Here is an 18,341-nt window from a genome sequence, read left to right on the forward strand (position 1 = left end):
GACACATTTTATTCTCAGATAAAACAATTAAATCCTGTCAAAACATTTCTCAAGACCCCAAGAAAACATCAATGATATCTGCAAGAAACCAGATAAAATTATACTGAAATTGGACCTATAAACAAGGAAAAGAGGAAAAAAAACTAAAGGATAAATGAGGGCGAATGAGCTGCACAAGATATTAAGCTGCACAGCTTAGGGCACCTGGGTGGCTCAGCCACTTAAGTGACTGTCTTCCACTCAGGTCATGATCCCAGAGCCCCCGTTTCGAGTCCCACATCGGGCTCCCTGATCAGCAGGGAGTCTGCTTCACCCTCTGACGATCCCCTCTCTCATGCTCTCACTTTCTCTCTCTCTCTCAAATTAAAAAAAAAAAAAATTAAAATTAAAAATTAAAACAAAACATACAGCTTAAAACTGGAGGGGGGAAAAAAGACTAGAAAGTCAAGAAATAGACCAAACACACATCGAAAGAGTATGTGCCCAACAGAACACGTGACGCTACTGGGGGGAAGAGAGATTCTTCAAGAAAGGATGATGAGCAGGCTGGGTGACGATTTGGGGAATGATGGAGAAAGCAAAGCTCTTACTTTCTTATATAAAAGTACTGTGCAGAAGGATCAAATACATAAACATAAAAGAAAATACAAAAGTTGTAGAAAAATCTTTTTAAAAAATCTTAGCACTGCAGAAAGCTTTTCTATGCATAACATAAAACCATGAAACCATAGAGGAAAAGAATGACAATCCAACAATGCAAAAGTTATAAATCTCTGGATAGCTAAAAGAATGGCATTACTAAAGCCAAAAGATAAACCAGAGGAAAACTGCGAGCACATGACAAAGGACTAATTTCTGTAGCACACACTGTGCTCTTAGAAATCAGTACGAGAAAGGCACAAAATCCCATAAGCAAACAGGCACAACATACAAAAGAACAGTTCACAGAGAAATAACGGAAGGAAAGAAAAAAGAAAGGCAAGAAAACAAGAGAAACCAAGCAAGTGAGAGAGGGAGAAAACAAATTCAAGTAGCCAATTATCACCCTAGAAGATTTTCAATTCATTCATAACAATGAAATTAAAGGAATCTGGGGTGCTAGAAACTGTTCTATATCTTGATTGTGGTAGTGGTTACACGACTGAATATATTTGTTAAAAATCAACAGATGGTACGCTATAAAGGCTGGCTTTTATTCTAAGTATATTCTAAAATTTTTACTAACTTATTTGAGAGAGAAAGAGAGCGAGCACACATGCACACACACGGGGAGGGGGGAGCAGAGGGAGAGGGACAGACTCCACTCCACGCTGAGCGTGAGCCCAACAGAGAACTCAATCTCATGACCCTGAGATCATGACTTGAGCTGAAATCAAGGAGTCAGATGCTTAACTGAATAAACCACCCAGGCAGCCCTCCCTGGAGAATATTCTATCTCAACTTTAAAAATGCACTGAAAGGAAAAGCGAAATGGTAGTACCTCTCACCTATGAGTTTGAAAAAAGTTAAATCAGTAACAATGTTGGCAAGGGCATGAAAAACTGATAAAAAACTTAATACAAATTGGTATGATTTGTGGAGAATTATCTGAAAATATTTATCAAAATTTTAAATTCACATATGCTTTTAAGAAGTTAATTATGTGATCAGGAATTTGTGTTTTGGATATATACTCATGCCAAAAACAATGACATACGGAAAATGATGTTCCCTAAAGCATTAAAATTTTTAAAAGCTACTATTACTTGATCATTTACCTTAGTACTGGTAAATATAGGCCACACATTAGCCCAATGCATGCCAGGCTCTGGTTTAAGCCTTCTGAATACACAGCATCTTACTAAACCCTTAGAACCCAGTGTACTCAGTACTGCACACAAAGCAATCTAACACAGTGGAAAGCACTCTGGAACCACAAAGCAGGAGTTCATATATTTCCTGGGTCCACGATTTAACAGTTGTATGATCTTCAAAATAACGGAACCTACCACTCAAGTCAGTTGTGAGGTTTAAACATGTTAATATATGGGGCACCTGGGTGGCTCAGTAGGTTAAGTGTCTGCCTTCATCTCAGGTCATGATCCCAGGGTCCTGGGATGGAGCCCCACATTGGGCTCTCTATTCCATGGGGAGCCTACTTACGCCTCTCTCCCTGCCTGCCTCTCCGCCTACTTGTGATCTCTCGGTCAAATAAATGAATAAAATCTTAAAAAAAAAAAAGCGTTAATATATGCGGTGTCCTCACAACATAGCCTAGCGCGTATTAGGCTGATATGTGTTTGCAGGTAATAGTAGTAGTCCAAACAGTAATATCCCCACTGTAGAAATGGGGAAGCTGAGGTAGAGATTAAGGGTAGAACTGATTCTACAGGTCAAAGAACTAATTCTACAGAATGAGTCCATTTATTCACCCTACAGACATATGCTAAAAAATTTATTTTGGCAAAAATGCAGAATTAATCTAAATATCTGAAACAATAACAGACAACAAAAATCAGTGAACTACTTTAATAAACTATAATCCACCAAAACGACAGGATATCATGCAGATAAACCAAGGGGTCCAAAATACATTGTTGGTAAAGGGCGAGCTACAAAACAAAATGCAAACATGATCCCATTTGTGTACGTGTTCATATGCCCACACGTATCGAGTGAACGTCTCAAAGACTACCCGGCCTCCGTGACTGCAGCTCGAGTGACCAGGGCAAGGGGTCGGAAGCCCGACAGACTGCTCTTTTCCGATATCGTCCGCTTTTTGAACTGCGCCTCACACCACGTTAACTTTTACAAAAAGAGCTCCATCAGTGCCGGGTTTGGCTGACCAAAAGAAATCCGCAGAGGGTTTTGGCTTTTGCAGAAACAGCATTCCCTGTGCTTGGCAGTGAGCGGGGCGGGAGGCTGTGCTCCCTCAAGCCGCGAGCGTGGCGCCCCCCAGCTCCTGCCCGGGGAACTGCACTCAGTGTCCAGCGTCCAGCCGCGGGAGCTCGGAACTGGGCCCGTGAGCATGTGTGCTTTACCCGATTCACTCTGCGCTTCCATTGGCAAGACATGTTCTAAGGTACCAGAAAAACCTCAAAGAGATTATTTTGGGGGGTATGGAAATGCTCAAAACATTTCCCATGTAATTTATGATAACTGCTTCTTCACTTTACATACCATTTTGCCACTCCCACCACAACCTGAGAAAAGAAAACAGGCAGGCTAGGTAAAATATGTACTTGTGAGTTTCGGTCACCTCTTATCCAGAAAAGCAGGATGCTGATGCCCTCAGGGTCAAAGGTCTCAATACTTTTCCTAAATCCATCTCTCCCTAAACCTTTCCAAACCATTCCCAGTTCTCCCTCGCTGTTTATCTCAAGGAGGCAAACTCTTCCCCTCCATGCCCCGTGTCATTTCGGGTCCCGCACTGTCGTCTTCAGTCTTTCGCTCCCCTGTTCACAAGCAGCCTCTTCCCGTGGCGCCGCTCCCTCTGCATGCCAGGAATGAGCACCTTCTCCAACCCAAATCCCTGACACCGGACAACCTTGGCACCCTGGGGTTCGCCCCATATGGCAAGTGCTTCTCACGACATTCGCTATGATTTCTGTTTAACTTACACCACTCACCACGGCGAGTCCCTCTCCCATCATCATTTCAGGTGACATCCTGGTCTGGACACTGTAAGACACTGCACTTCCTGGAAAAGTTTAAGGAGATGCTGCCAGACCTACACAGAGATGAAAGGCCTTACCCTCAAGGACCTTAGACTCAAGTACAGACTATAAGCAAGCAGCGTTTGCAGAAACAGGGAGGGGCTGCACAGGCAGAGTTCAGGGGCTATCCCCATTCACAGGAGATACCCAGGAGGAAGAGGAGGGGGTCCTGCCAGCCGTTAGTACCTCTATACCATACAACTTCCATTACTAATACCAGCACAACCACTGCCCAGTCAGAGGGGACTACATCCTAAAAAACGTACATTCATCTTCTTGGATCCTCATAAGAACTCTATCAGAAGGTATTGTCTTTATATCTTTATCTCCATTTTATAGAAGAGGAAACTAAAGCTTAGAAAGTTTGAGTCTGGGACACCTGGGTAGCTCAGTCGGTTAAGCATCTGACTCTTGGTTTGGGCTCAAGTCATTATCTCAGGGTCCTGAGAGTGAGCCGGCATCAGGCTCTGTGCTCTGGGCAAAGTCAGCTTGAAATCCTTTCCCTCTCCCTCTCCCCTTCCCCAACTCAAGCGCATTTCTCTCTCTCTCTCTCTCAAATAAATAAAATCTTTTAAAAGGTTAAAAAAAAAAAAAAAAAAAAAAAAGGAGGGGCGCCTGGGTGGCTCAGTGGGTTAAAGCCTCTGCCTTCCGCTCAGGTCATGATCCCAGGGTCCTGGAATTGAGTCCCACATCAGGCTCTCTCTTCTATGGAGAGCCTGCTTCCTCCTCTCTCTCCCTACCTGCCTCTCTGCCTACTTATGATCTGTCTGTCAAATAAATAAATAAAAATCTTTAAAAAAAAAAAAAAGGAAAGAAAGTTTAACAATCTGTCCAAAGTCACAAGGGAAGGGGCCAAGTAACCGACCCGAGTACAGACCTTCGGTGCATAGTCTAGAAACTACCACCTTTTCGGACGGTTTAGAATGGGACAGCAGAGCCTAGTGACTAAGAGCACAGACCTGGAACCACGCCACTTGAACTCAGATCACAGGCAGCATTTCCTAATGAGCGTGCGCACCCAGGCCTCAGATTCGTCATCTAGAACAGACATCAAACAAGCGTCTACCCAGGGGAACTCACTTCTGGGTGATGGCAAGAGGAAGCTGACAAACCTTCTCTGCAAGAGGCAACCATACAGTTGGGTCAAACTGTAGAATGCGACCACTTCAGCACTCTGGAGATGAACTAACAGCATGCGAGAACGGAGAACCTTATTCGTGAAAACCACTCAACTCTGGGACTGCATTAAAATTACAGACTTTTATGCTCCAAAACATGGTGAGAGAGAGCAAGTCACAGACTAGGAAAAAATATTTGTACATCACATATCTGATATAGCATCTTTATGCAGAACAAATAAAAAACCTTTACAACTGAATTAAGATAACCTAAGTTTTTAAATTGGCAGAGGACATGGATAGATCTTTTACTAAAGAAGACAGAAGACATGCAAATGGCTAATAAGCACACGTTATTATTAAGGTGCTTAATATTACTGGTCATTAATAGAAATTAAAAGCCACAATGATACCAGCACACAGCCACCTGAATGACCAGACCTAGTATTAGCAAGTCCGTGGCGAAACTGCAACCTTCATGCATTGTTGGTGGGAATGCAGAACAGCTTGACTTTTTAATCGTTCTCTGTTTTCCTTAGTGTGAGAAAAATGTTGTAGGTAACAAAAAGATTTTTGATAGAGCAGGTACATTTTAGACCCCCAGAAGTCAGTGCCTGTCAGTTCATGGGGACCCTGTACTTCCTTTTTCCTACCGCTGTAGAATGCTTGTGTATTGACTTCATTCTTCTTGTGGCACCTTAAGGAAGTTTCTCGTTTTATTTTAGTTGATTTTGTCAGTTTTCTTTTATTGTTTGCTCCTTTTGTTGTCTTAAGAAATCCTCCTGATGCTGAAGTCCTATACTCTTCCGTATTTCCTATACAAGTACTGAAGTTTTGTTTTTCACCTATAAGTCCTTGATTAATCCAGTATTGATTTATACAATGTAAGGATTAATTTACAGTTTTGCACATGGACAACCAAGTGGCTAACACATAAAAAAAATACTGACCCTCTGGCACCTGGATGGCTCAGTCAGTTAAGCCTCCAACTCTTGGTTTTGGTTTCAGTTCAGGTCATGATCTCAGGGACCATAAGATCAAGCCCTGAATGAGGTTCTCCTCTCAGTGGAGAGGCGGCTTCAAAGATTCTCACCCTGTGTCCCTCCCTCGACTCACAGAAACACTTTCCTCTCCTCTCCTCTCCCCCTCTCCCTAAAACAAGTAAGTAAATCTAAATTTAAAAAAACAAAACAAAACAAAACAAAACAAAAAATCTAACCCTGATAAGATCAAAGAAACAAAATTAAAATAGGAATAACTTTCCACAACCCAAATTAGTAAAGATTTTTCTAAATGATAATATTCATTACTTGAAAATGTCTTAACATAGCTGTTTAAAAAAAACTTGGTTCTATGCAACTCTTAGAAAAATATTCATACTCTTTGATCCAATAATGCTGTTCTTATAACTCTTAAAGAAATAACACAAAACCAAAGCATGACAATGTCCCCTACATTATTAAATAGGATAAAAAAAATAAATTTTAAGAATCAGACACATTCTAATTTCCAACAGTCTGAGAACTGTAAACAAAATTCTAGCACATCTACACACTGGAGCTTCAGGGAACCACTAAAACTGATATTTATACAGGGTTATAAATAACATGAGGGAAAAGTTCATATTGTTCATTTGTTAAGTGCAAAAACACAGGAAACAAAATCATATGTACAGTGTGGTCTCGATTATGTAGAAAGAATAGGGAGGCACACCAGACCAGAAAGAAATACAGCAAAACTGCCATCTGGACCACGGAATGCTCCGTAAATACTATTTTCAATACTTTATTTTCAAAATATTCTATAAATACAGAGTTTTTATAAGAAGAGGTCTGTGAGTTTGTTCTTAAGTTACTTTTCTAAAGGGAGTGGCTGAGTAAATCCATCAGATTCAAGCAAAATGCAAGGCCTTTTCTTGGCTTTCAGTTCTACCACGAATGAACAAAAATATAAATCAATAGATAAGAATATTGTATTTTTTAAATGAAAGCCTAGGCAGCCTTCTCTTTCTCTTTACCCCACCCAAAACAAATTTTTGCCAATCTGACACTTGATTTTGATTTGTGTATAGTTAGGTCTGGCCTGAAATATTCAGTCTGATGAATATTATATCAATATAGAGTTAATACAGACTTAATGTATAAATATTAACTCAGAATAATAAACTCATCAGCTTTTCAGTGACCCTCTTAACTCCTTACTCAGCTTCTATTCCACACTCAATCACAATCATTCCCTAGCATGTACCCTCAATTCCCGTTCTCACTTGACTCTGACACACTCTCTTGGCAAAACATCACTGCTTCAATCCAACTCTGCCCATGCCATGTCTATACCCTTACAGGAAAACGTGGCTGGAGAAACACATACCACTCTGCCTGGTCTCACTTAACGTCATGACCCATGAACCTCTGCTGGAAACTTAATGCTGCCTGGAAATCAAACTACACTTCCCTGATCCATTCACTCTCTCCTGTTTATTGCCAACCAGCCCCGATCTTTCTTCGACCTGTAACAGGTATTCCCCCATCTTTAATCTCAGCTGATGGCCCAGCTTCCTCGCTCACTGAGAAAATTAGGACATGAGAAGAAAACTTCAGACAAAACCATCCTGTTCCTTTACCTATCCGTGCACCTCTCTCAAGGCCCTCCCCTCCATTTGTCTACTGGATCTCCCTCATGTCCCAACAAGCTCCCCTCTCTACTGGATTCCTCCTAAAAGCATCATTTCTCATGTATACAAACTTGTCTTTAGGCTACCTTCCCCACCAGCTATGGTTCCGTCTCTTTAACTCCCTCTGCAACAAAACACCTTGGGAGAAACATACATACTGGAGACCTACTAATCCTTTCCTCCCGGTTTCCCTCTACCCACATCAGACACCTTCTCTACCACATCAAACAAACTGCTCTGGTCAAGGTCACCAATGACATCTCACTGTCAATCCAGCATCAGTGCTCAGTTCTTACCTGCTCTATCCACAGCACCTGCCACAGCTGATCAGTCCTTCTCCACTACCGTGTCTCCAATCTGTCACGCTGGATACCGGAGCACTCACGCTGGGTCACTTTTCCTCACACCCCAGTGACTTCCCTTGGTCTCATGCCTGAAATAGCGCTGGTGTCTCCTCCACTCCCAGATCCACATCTTTCATTAGCCTCGTTTTAGTCAACTTCCTTCTTGACACTGCCACTCACTGTGTTAGGAATATCCGAGACTAAATGTGTTCAAAACTAAACTCCGGATCTCTCCCATCGCAGCCCCATACCTGCTCTACTTGCAGCCTTTGCCACTTCGGTCTATGGTTACCCCATCCTTCCAACTGCTCAGATTGAAACCTCCACAATCATCCATGGTTCCTCTCCCTCTCCCTCGCCACATTCAGGGTCATGGTTCAACTACTTTCAAAATACATGCAGAATCCAATCTCCTGCTGCCACTTAACTGCCTGTGCTCTCAGCCACAGTAGTTAACTGCCTCCCACTTCATTTCCTTGCTTTCTCCTCGGGCCTCTACATTCTTTTCTCACATGCTGTCAGTGCCCTCAGTAATGAAGTCCTTTATCTCTGACCCAGGAGTGTCAGGTCTTCCAGCAGCAATCATGAAACTGCCAGGCTAAGGTGACAGCCTGAGCACAAGGTGCAATCTCCTACTCGTCACAGTTCTTGACGACTACATGCAAATAAAAATAAATGAAAAATAGTAAATGGAACAGAATTCCTTGGACTTCTTTTAGGGCCTCCAGATCTTACACAACAAGCTTTATTTTACAAAGAATTATGATTATTTGCATGATTACAAAGGTAGATAAAGAAATTTAAAGATAAGCAAGTTAAGAAAAATGAACTTAAAACTGCCAAGTAATTTCAAATTTAATTAAGAATAAATTAAGGGGCACCTGGATGGCTCAGTCAGCTAAACATCTGCCTTTCAGCTCTGGCCATGATCCAGGGTCCTGGGATCAAGCCCCACACATCAGACTCCCTGCCCAGCTCCTCTCTCTCCCCACTGCCCAGCTCTCTCTCTAATAAATAAAATCTTTTAAAAAAATAAATAAATTTATAATTACAACAAAAGCTCTAATAAATTTTCAAGTGATTCTCTCCCACCCTATAGGCTACTGACACAAAAATATGGGGTAGCACTAGTTTGCTGTGTGACACTGAATCAATCTCTCCTTTGTTAGTCTGTTTTCCCATATAAAATAGCTTGATCTCTAAAGCATGCTCAGTTCTGTAAGTACCTGACTCAGGGCAAAGAAAAATATGCAGAGACTAAGAAATTTAACCTGCAGAAACAAAATTTTACACGAGCATCTCTAAGCATCTTTTTAACTGTGTTCAATACATTTCTATTAAGTTAAATATGAAAATGTTCACAAATCCAATCATTTAAAATATTAAGGGAGCTGGCTTATATAAGAATTGATTAATGAGCTAAATTCACTCCTCTTTAACTTTAATTCATACTTTAACATTTAAAATTTAAAAAGCAGAACACTTGGGGTGACTAGCTGGCTCGGTCGGTGGAGCACACAACTGTTGATCTTGGGTCATGAGGTCAAGCCCCATGCTGGATGTGGACGTTACCTAAAAAATGAAATCTTAAGGTGCCTGGGTGGCTCAGTTGGTTAAGCAACTGCCTTCAGCTCAGGTCATGATCCTGGAGTCCCAGGATAGAGTCCCATATCAGGCTCCCTGCTGGACAGGGAGTCTGCTTCTCCTGCTGACCTCTCTCCCCCCCCCCCCTCTCAAATAAATAAATAAAATCTTTAAGAAAAAAAATCTTAAAAAAAGAAGGTAGCACACCTATATACCAGTTCATCACCATCTATGAAGTATGCACATATTAAATGTTTAATGTTTACATTTTTATACCTGTGTAGACACTTACCAATGTACTAGCTAAAAACGCCGCAAGTTCCCTAAACAACAGTAGCGCTTTCATTGCCGATGACCAAGTACAGCCTCACTGGTTAAGTACCCAGTAGATAAGGCCCTTTGAGAACTTTGTTTTACAAACTGGTTAAAAGTAAGGTCCAAAGATCTATGTTTGCTGCTTTCGTTTTTATTCTGGCTTTAAAAGTTGAGGAAAAAACTAAAAAAATTAAGATACTGATCCACGAAGTCCAACATCTGGTGAAGAAGAGCTTCAGTTCAAGACAAGAAAATGAAAGGGAAGAAATTACAGAAGAAACGGAGAATTTTCCTGTAAAGGAACGACACAAGCTCACAGACTGAAAGGCTCCATGGAACACTCAGTACAAAGAAGAACAATAAGCAGGCGCACCGTGATGAAATTTGTAGGAGATAGCAAAATGAAACTAAAAGCTTCCCCCAAAATGAGGGGAACATGACACACAACTGATGGGAAACAGCAACTAACTCAGTAACGCAGCAAACTGCTGGTCCAACATCTTCAAAATTCCAAGAGCAAATTTCTTTTCAGTGCAGCATGCGTTCCCAGGGAGCGACTTCTTGTGCATGTGCACACTGCTAGGCACCCGTGCAGGGCCACGGCTTCTGGTAAATGGACTGTGAGGAACATGACATGTGTCACTTCTGGGCCAAATAGTTCAGGGCCAGCGTGACCCGTCAGCTCTCCCCTGCGCCTGATGTGGTAACGCAGAGCCGTCGGGGGACAGTGACGGGGACCTGTGGGTGAAAGCAGACTGGACCCAAAGACGATGCAGGAAGAGCCCAGGCGCAGTGCAGACTTGGGGCAAGCAAGACAGAACTTCTATTTACCCGCGAAAATTTCAGAGTTCATCTATCAATGCAGCATCACCTACTCCATCCTGACTACAGCAATAACCGAAGGGCGCCAGGGTGGCTCAGCTGGTTAAGCATCTGCCTACAGCTCAGATCATGATCTCGGGGTCCTGGGATCAAGCCCCACACTGGGCTTCCTGCTCAGCGGGGAGCCTGCTTCTCCCTCTGCCTGCTGCTCCCCCTGCATGTGTGCGTACACGTGTTCTCTCTGCCTCTGACAGATAAATAAAATCTTTTTAAAAAAAAAATAAATAAATAAAACAATAACCTAGAATTCTACACACACAGACTATAAATTAGATATTTGGAACATACATGCTTTCTGACAAAGACTGAACAAAACACAATAACCCCACCTTTCTCAGGAAGTTACTAGAATGAGCTCCATTAAATCAAGGACGTAAACTAAGAAACAGAATATAGGTAGCCTCACTCTGGAAAGAGGAGAAAAGAATCTCTAGGTTGCTATTATAGCTCCTGCTGTTCAGCCTCTTTAAGATAATGTCCCGCCGCTTACGGTTCTTCCCAAACACAGCTCACCCTCCAAGAGCCGGCTCAACTGTTACCTCCTCCACGAAGACACAGATTCAAGTTCCCCACCTCCCAGGAGTGAATGAAAACATCGCGCATCCACAGGACGTGCCCTCCAGTTGCGACTCTGCTAGCACTGTGGTCTATGACTTGGGCCGACTGCTTCACCTCAGTTTCCCTCTCCCCAGGATGTATGCAAGGATGAAGCTGGCCAATAATCTGAAGCTCCCTTTTAATCCTCAAATGCAGTAATTCTCCAAATGCACAAAACTATTAAAATCTTAAAATAATTCTATGTGTGTTAAATGCTTACATACTTCCACAGTCTGTGACATTTGGTAATAATATTATTCCCTAAGTATATTTTTTTCACTTTCAAAAGCAATTGTCAACAGATAAAAATGATTATTGTCATAGGGATGATATTTCCTTTAAAACCAAAATGAAGCTTTAATAAGAAACATCTCATTACTATAAACACCAAAACAAAATTTACAAAAGCAAAATCATACTAAGTAACAGTATACCAGTGAGAATTACCTTACTTTACCGGTGTATTAACCCTGCTGCTTCAACCATCCAGTGTTGCTGGGGTACCCAAAATAACACCTATTCCCCACAAGGACAACCATCAGCAGTTCCAAATAATAGGCCATCTAGAGCACGTGATGAATTTACCTTTCCCAAATCATTCTAAAGAATAACATCAAATTCTTAAAATTGTTTTTGATGGACATTTTTCCCATTGGGGGCCACAGAGTCCTCTGTTCTCCTAAAAGGGAAACCTTACACACAAGCACGCACACCAAATATAAATAATCTCGTGCTGTCACTGAAGTGCTGTACATAGGTGCCTCTTCGGATGACCAAATTTACCTGTTGCAAAACTTCAGGATGGCATAGTGACATCTTCAGGTTCACTGATGCTGAGATAACGGTTTGTCTCCCAGGCCTTCAGAGATCTCTGTCTTTTCTTCCTTCTTTCTTCTCTATTACTCAACAGTCTGCTCCCAAGGACAATGGGACAGTCACTGCTCCTCAAACATATTCTCCAAGTGTGATGCCCTTTTAATAATTTTAAGAAAATATTTCAGTGTGATGGCTGTTAACAGTGATACAAATATACGTATATATATTGCACCAGTATAAAACAAGAGCCTGGAGCCCTGCAGAAGGCCAAGTGCTGTACCTTTGTTGGTCTACATCTCCCCCCAGCTGATTGCAGTGACCCAGTGCCAAGCAACTCGATAGCTGCCCACATCTGTAACCCTCACAATCCTAGTAGCTGCCACCATCAATACTTCCATGGGCTCCCACAGTCTTTCCTCTTTTATTTTCATTTTTCTTGTTCCTTTGGTCTTACTCCCTGTCCCACACAGGGCTTCTTTAAGAAAAACCAAGTCTTGGGATGCCCGGGTGGCTCAGTTGGTTAAGTGTCTGGCTTTGGCTCAGGTCGCGATCTCACAGTCCTGGGATGGAGCCCCACATCGGGCTCCCTGCTCGGCGGGAAGCCTGCTTCTCCCTCTGGTGCTCCCCCTGCTTGTGCTCTATCTCACACACACACTCTCAAATAAAGTAAATGCAAAAAAAAGAAAAAGAAAAAGAAAAAAGAAAGAAAGAAAGAAAAACGAAGTCTTGCATATATGTTACTAATCACCCACAATGCTCCTTTTAGCTAACCTCAGTATATTTTAAACTGATTATTTTTTTTTAGGATTTTATTTATTTGACGGAGAGAAAGCACGCAAGCAGGGGGAGCAGGAGAGGGAGAAGCAGGCTCCCCAGTGAGCAGGGAACCTGATGCAGGGCTCAATCCCAGCACCCTGGGATCATGACCTGAGCTGAGGGCAGATGCTTAACTGACTGAGCCACCCAGGTGCCCCTAAAGTGATTATTAATATCAGCAGGTTATACTCCTCACTGAATCCATACATTTCTGTGTGTTTTCTCATTTAATCTCCACAACAATGCTGAGAAAGACACTATTACTATTTTACAGATAAAACAAGTAAGACCGAATTTATTTTAAAAACCTACCCTAGGGCGCCTGGGTGGCTCAGTGGGTTAAACCCTCTACCTTCGGCTCAGGTTGTGATCCCAGGGTTCTGGGATCAAGCCCCGCATCAGGCTCTCTGCTCAGCGGGGAGCCTGTCCCCCCCCCACCACCACCTGCCTCTCTGCCTACTTGTGATCTCTGTCAAATAAATAAATAAAATCTTTTTAAAAATAAATAAATAAAAATAAAATCCTACCCTATAAAGTCACAGAGCTGAAATTCAAACCTAGATCTTCATCCCTATGAAAGACTGCCTTCCCCATAACCAGTTAGTTATCTAGGCCTCGTACTGGTCTGATTCCAAATGAGGTTTTTTCCCTCCTGCTGAATTCCGCATCACAGAACTGAGAATGCCAGAGGTGCCAGATAACCATGGGTTTACCTTATCAAGCTATGTGAGCTAACATTAAGGGAAATGTGCTCTGGAGTTGTTACTCTCCATACACTCTAGAGAACTACACTTCCAGAAGTGATGAAGGCCTGTGCCTACTCGTGAGTGGCCAGCTGGACACTTGAGTAAGCTCAGACCCACGTTATGGGTCTACAGCTAAAGACAGTTCCTGGGGTATCTGCCTGGCTCAGTCAGTAGAGCAGTAACTCTTGATCTTCGGGTCAAGTTTGGGACCCAGGTTGGGAGTAGACCTGACTTAAAAAAACATAAACAAACAGACCAAAAAAACCACTGTTCTCTCTGTGTAGGGTGAGCTGGGCCCTAAAGTTACAAAAACGTTGGTCTTATTAGTGTTATGATTTATTCAGCTAAGCAGATCAGATGGGCAACACAAAATAAGCAACACAAAAAGCCAACAGATTTCTACCATCTACCCTGTACACCCTTGCCTTTAATGTGTACACAACAACATAAAAACTACAAGCACTTTCTGTATGCCATGTCCCTAAAGGATGTGTTAGGGAGACACAGAAACACAGAGCACATTCTGCCCATGTGGGACTTTGAGGAGGAGAAAGACCAAAAGAAATAAAATAGTTATACACTGCAGTAAATGTCATGATGAAAACATACAAACTGGTAAGACAGGACTCCTGACGGGCCTAGAAGGACGAGTAGTCGGGACAGACTTCCCCGATGCCATGAACCTGGGCTTGAGAGAGAATGAACTGACAATAAGAACAACACTCTAGGCAAATGAACTACCACGTCACAGATGAGGAGGCCAGAAACAGCCTGGAACGCGAGAGAACAGAAAGGCTAGAGGGTTAACTTCATGGTGAGAAAGACAGGGTTGTTTGAGATGAATGGAAGAACTGGGCAGAAATCTTGTAGCCCATGGTACAGAGTTTGGAGTTTACTTTAAATAAAATATTCACAATAACTCTGTCAGGTGGGTTTATTATCCTCACTTGAGCCCCACAGGAGGAGGACATGGAGGGACATGGTTCAAAGTCACAAAGCTAGTAATGTATATTAAAGATCAAACACCACCAAAAGGTACTCACGACCCTTTGCAACATGAGAATTCAAATCTTAAATGACTTTATCTAAGTACATCCATTCTCAAAACATCAGTAAGTCCACAGGCACCTAAAAATAATTGCCCCATTAAGTAAAATTTAATGTTTGTATGCATCATCAGAGATCCTGAAGTCCGTTTAAAATGTGCCTTAGTTCTAAAGCCTTCACTACTTACCTGCTAAACCAACATACTATACAGAATAACAAATTAACCACAAAAACATTAAAGACCACTTCACTGTAGATGCAATTTAAAACATGTCCCAATGCTCTTTCGTTTTTACTCCCCGAACTACTCTCTCTCAATCTAGTCATAGAACAAAGTTCCCCCTTTTTATGGCATACACTTGTATTATAAATTTCTCCCTTGTAAAAGGAGTAATTTTACAGAAATACTCAGGCACCACAGATGTGCCATTTCTAAAACTGGAAAAAGATTAGGGATGGGGACCAAGAACTGAAATAATCTTCACTTCCCATAAAAGATCCAACAAACAAAATAGCAAACAGTGATCCTAGCTTAGGTCATTTACCTACCTACCTACCGCTATTGAGTATTAAAATCTATGTGCACACACCCATTAGTTACGCTATATATAAATAACATGGGGTATCTGACCTCATATTCAACATATTTGTGTAACAACCCATTCCACATGACTGCATATTTTTGAGAAAACAGTAATTGCCACAAATTGAAAAATGGACATAACATTTCCATTTTTCAGACTATATTGTGACTTTTAAATAAGATCACACAAGTACTTCTATGAGCAAAATAAAAGATACTTGCTATTTTTTTTTAAAGATCTTATTTAACTGAAACACTGAGAGAGAGTGAGAGAGAGAGCACAAGCAGGGGAAGCTGAAGGCAGAGGGCAAGGGAAAAGCAGGCTCCCAGCTGAGCAGGGTGACCGATGTGGGGCTTGATTCCAGGACCCTGGGCAGAAGGCAGACCCCCAAAGACTGGCGCCACCCAGGCGCCCCAAAGATACTTGCTATTAATAACACAAGTTTCCTGAAAACCAACGGCAGTGGAGAAAAACTACCAGAGTTTTCTCTGAGGAGTGAAGTTACATAACAAGACAGTCTTAAGCAGACACTTGCTTCTGTTCCCCTCAAAAGAGGGGCATTAAAAGGAATACTCCCGATGGCAAAATGGGTAAGAATCCAGTCAGCACAGCTTTTCCTCCCAGGTCATGGCACTGCCCAGGTAGGCTACAGCCCAGGTCAAGGTCACCCAAACCCCTTCCCTGCCACTCCCTATAAGGTGCTGCCTTGGGACGATGCCACGGGACACCCGAGAGTGTGCCCCTCGGTTCCGGGGAGGCCATGTTTAAGGCCTGCCCTATCTTCCCACTAAAAGAAGGCAAAAGGGCAGTGCCAGGTACCTCCGATCAATTTAGAAGGCATTTAAAGATCATAATAAGGGGGAAAATATTTCCAAAGAGATGCTGAAATGGAGACCCAAAAAGGGTAAAGGCTCGTCCTTAACCAGACCAAAGAGTGGAAAGCACTTGACCAACCCCGGATAATCAGTTCTCCTGAGATTCGTTATCAAGGGGACGGTCTGTGAGCCAGCTTCCCCAAAGGCAAGGAGAAAACGTTTCAGAAGGTCCTGGAACCAAAGGGTTGCGACCAAAGACTGTGTTTCGAACAGAGACGGATTCCGAAAGTTACCGCACCCGCCGCGAAGATGCAGCAGTGAGGAAAAATTAGAAAGCCCAGAGGAAAAGAGAAATATCCCCGGCTACACTTTCCCGCTTTGTCTGTGCAACTTGGTAAACAATACCGCCGATGCTTTTAAGTGAGGAGGATCCTCCACAGCACGGAGTATTCCACTTAACACTCGTTCATTCAAATAAGCTAAGTGGATTTCGCGCTCTGTGTTGGGTTTTTAAAGCCAATTTAAATGTGCGCCTGCCGTGGCTGAGGGCACGTCCGACACCTCGCCCTGAAGTCGGTGGCAGTTCACTTCTGTCTGATCACCCGTATCTGTATTCCAAGAAACCCCGGCAATTCAAAACGTCCTGGGGAACCGTGCGATGCCTCGCTCCCGTTTTTACTGGGATTACTACATTCTCCGACCCCGACCTCGCACCCAGGAGCACGTCGCCTCACCCAGGACAGACCTTCAGGAAACATTTGCTGAACTGACTTCATCACGGTCCATTTCGTTCCCGGCAGCCCGCGCCGTGTCACCTATCCCCCCCCCCCCCTGGCCCTTAATTCCAAAACGCGGGGACGGGAACCCCAAATTCCACTTTCCGACTAACTGTGAAGTTGGCATCCAGCCTGCTGCGCGCATTCCGAGTTCTGTGCCAGGACCTGCCACCGAGAAACGTCAATAGTTGTGCCACATAATGAGCCACCATGGTGTCCCCGAAGTTGCCAACTCCTGAAGCAAATTGAAAATTAAGGCCTGTCTCGCTTCCAGGGGCCGCTGAAAAGCCCACGGCCCCACATCCGTGCGAGTAAATCCCATCCAGCAGCACCGTCACGCGCGGCACACGCGGGGGGCCCCCCGGCGCGACCTCCCGGCGGGCGGGGGCGGCGGCGGCACCGACGCGGCCTGGGCCCTCGCGAGCCCGCGCGCCCTCCGGCCCCTGGACCACAGCCCGAGCCCGAGCCCGAGCCCGAGGAGCGGCCGAGCGGGCCGGGCGGCGGGCTGCGAGCCGCGCAGGCCCCGCGCCGCCGCCCCAGGCCTTCGCCAAGCCCCGGCCTCTCGCCGGCGGGGCTGCGGGCAACAAAGGCGGAGGCCCGGGCCGGCGCGCCGCGGACGGGGAGGCCGAGGGGTCGGACCGGCGCTCGGCGGAAGCAGGCCTCGGCCCTCCCCCGCCCGGCTCCCCGCCCGGCCCGGCTTCCCGGACGCCGCTTCCCCGCCGGCCGCCCCCCCGCCCGGCCTCCCCGCCCGCGGACCCGCCGCGGCGGCCCGGGCCTCGCGCCGCCCGGACCCTCGGCTGCAGGCGCGCCGGGCGGCCTCCCCAGCCCCGCGCGCGCCGGGTCCGCCCCCGCCGCCCCGAGGGGAGCAGCAGCCCCCGCGGCCAGTTTCCCGGGTTACGGACGAGAGGGCGCCGACGGCGAAGCCCGGACCCAGCCCCCGACTCGGCTCCGCAGACGCTCACCCGGCGGCGGCCCGCTCCGCTTCCTCGCCCAGCGCCGGCGCGACTGCCGCGCTCGTCCCTCCTCTCCCGCAACTCCTCCCTCCTCCTCCTTCCTCCTCCTCCTCCTCCTCCAGGAGGGGCGCGCGGCGGCGCCTGGGCCCGAGCGCCGAGCCGCAGCGGAGGACCCGAGCGGGCCGGCCCGCGCCCTCTCCTCGGCCCGCGGCGCAGGCGGGCGTCCCGGCGCGGGGGGCGGGCCGGGCGGGGGGCGTCCGGGGGCGGGGGGCGGGGACGCGCGGGGTCGCCGGCGTCCCGGAAGGGGGAGCCGGGGCGCGCGGAGGGCGCCGAGGGCTCGGGCGCGTCGGGGGACGCGAGGGGCGGAGAGGCGCGCGCGGGGCGTCTGAGGGCCGGGGGCGCGCGGGGTCTGGGCGCGTGCGGGAGTCGTGCGGGCGGGGTGGGGCGCCGCGGGTCGAGGAGGGGGGTTCGGCGGCCGGAGTCGGGCGGGGGTCCGACCCGCGTCCCGACCCCCAGCCCTGGGGGGGGACGCTCGTGCCGCGCTCGTGCTTCGGCCCTGCCTCCCCTCTTCGGGTGGCC

The 18,341-nt window shown here is 45.6% G+C and overlaps 1 protein-coding gene across 5 annotated transcripts in view; it reads right to left on the reverse strand.

The window, feature by feature from the left end:
• SOCS6 (suppressor of cytokine signaling 6) overlaps nt 1-17,851 on the reverse strand; it is a 39,048-nt gene extending 21,197 nt beyond the window's left edge. The window contains exons 1-2 of one of the 5 annotated variants that reach the window (XM_059138966.1): nt 17,772-17,840; nt 11,993-12,181 (exon numbers count right to left, since the gene is read on the reverse strand). The gene's annotated coding sequence lies outside the window, so the exon portion shown is untranslated. The other 4 variants (XM_059138963.1, XM_059138964.1, XM_059138962.1 and 1 more) reach the window with 4 other exon arrangements.
• Nucleotides 17,852-18,341: the final 490 nt, after the last annotated feature.

This window comes from Mustela lutreola, chromosome 11, assembly GCF_030435805.1.
Source record: "Mustela lutreola isolate mMusLut2 chromosome 11, mMusLut2.pri, whole genome shotgun sequence".
In the NCBI taxonomy this organism is placed as follows: domain Eukaryota; kingdom Metazoa; phylum Chordata; class Mammalia; order Carnivora; family Mustelidae; genus Mustela; species Mustela lutreola.